Consider the following 1,152-nt stretch of genomic DNA (forward strand, 5'->3'; position numbering starts at 1 on the left):
GCTGGGCTGCTGGGCTGCTGGGCTGCTGGGCTGCTGGGCTGCTGGGCTGGGCGTCACTCCTTCAACTCACTGACCCGTGGAATAAACTGTTCAACATCAAATTTTGGCTCTAAGTAAATTTGTTTCCGTCGATTGCATGAGTTCAGGAGGGAATGGATATGCTCAGTGTTTCTAAGGTTATGTGCTGTGATTTTGCTTTTCTATGGTGCAATGATTCATAGGGAGTGATGGGACACATCTTCTCCCATAGCTGGTGGTGAGAAAAAGACCTGTGAAAGCTCCCAACAGCCCTCCCAGTCTGAGATGGGCATTAGGAAGGAATTCTTCTCATTGCAGGTAGGGATGCATTGGCACTGCTGCCCAGAGAGCTGTAGGTGCCCCATCCCTGGAGGTGCTCAGGGCCGGGTTGGAGCCCTGGGAAGCCTGAGCTGGTGGGGGGCAGCCAGCCCATGGCAGGGGGGTGGAACTGGATGACCTTTAAAGTCCCTTCCAACCAAACCATGCTGTGATTCTACGGAGATCCTATGACTCAAAAGCCCTTTGGCTGACTCTGAAGCCCTGTGGGCTGCAATGGCCATGCCCTGGGTAGCTCCTGGTGATACGTGGTCTGCTGGAGTTGTAACAATATTTAAGCATCCTTAATGGATTGCAAAGCATTTCTGGGTCAGGAAAGAAGGCAGGGAAATTATTCATTCATTGAGTGGGATGCACAAATGTACAATTCATGCATCAACTCTTGCGTAGTTCATTTTCTTTTAATTAAATGCAGCTTATGAAAGATTTTAAGAGTTCTTCCAGGATTAGCATTGCTTTTGCTTCACGAAGACTCTGATCTGCTCCTGAATTCAATGCACTCTATAAAGTTAATATTCAGCCATGTGCACTGCTCTCTGCTGTGACCTTCTGGACAGTAATCTGTTAAAAATAAGCACAAATGTAGTCCCAAAGAAAGGCAGGCATTGAGCTGTGAGTAGCTTTAAAGGAGGAGTTTCATTCATTTAAAGCACATTCAATGTCACAGTACAGTATGAAGGATGAAGGAACAAAGGGCTCAAAATAAACCCTAACTGGAATCCCAGATGGAGGGGAAGGGAAGGGAAGGGAAGGGAAGGGAAGGGAAGGGAAGGGAAGGGAAGGGAAGGGAAGGGAAGG

This window comes from Lagopus leucura, unplaced genomic scaffold, assembly GCF_019238085.1.
Source record: "Lagopus leucura isolate 7727_CA_CO unplaced genomic scaffold, USGS_WTPT01 Super-Scaffold_100157, whole genome shotgun sequence".
Classification (NCBI taxonomy): Eukaryota; Metazoa; Chordata; class Aves; order Galliformes; family Phasianidae; genus Lagopus; species Lagopus leucura.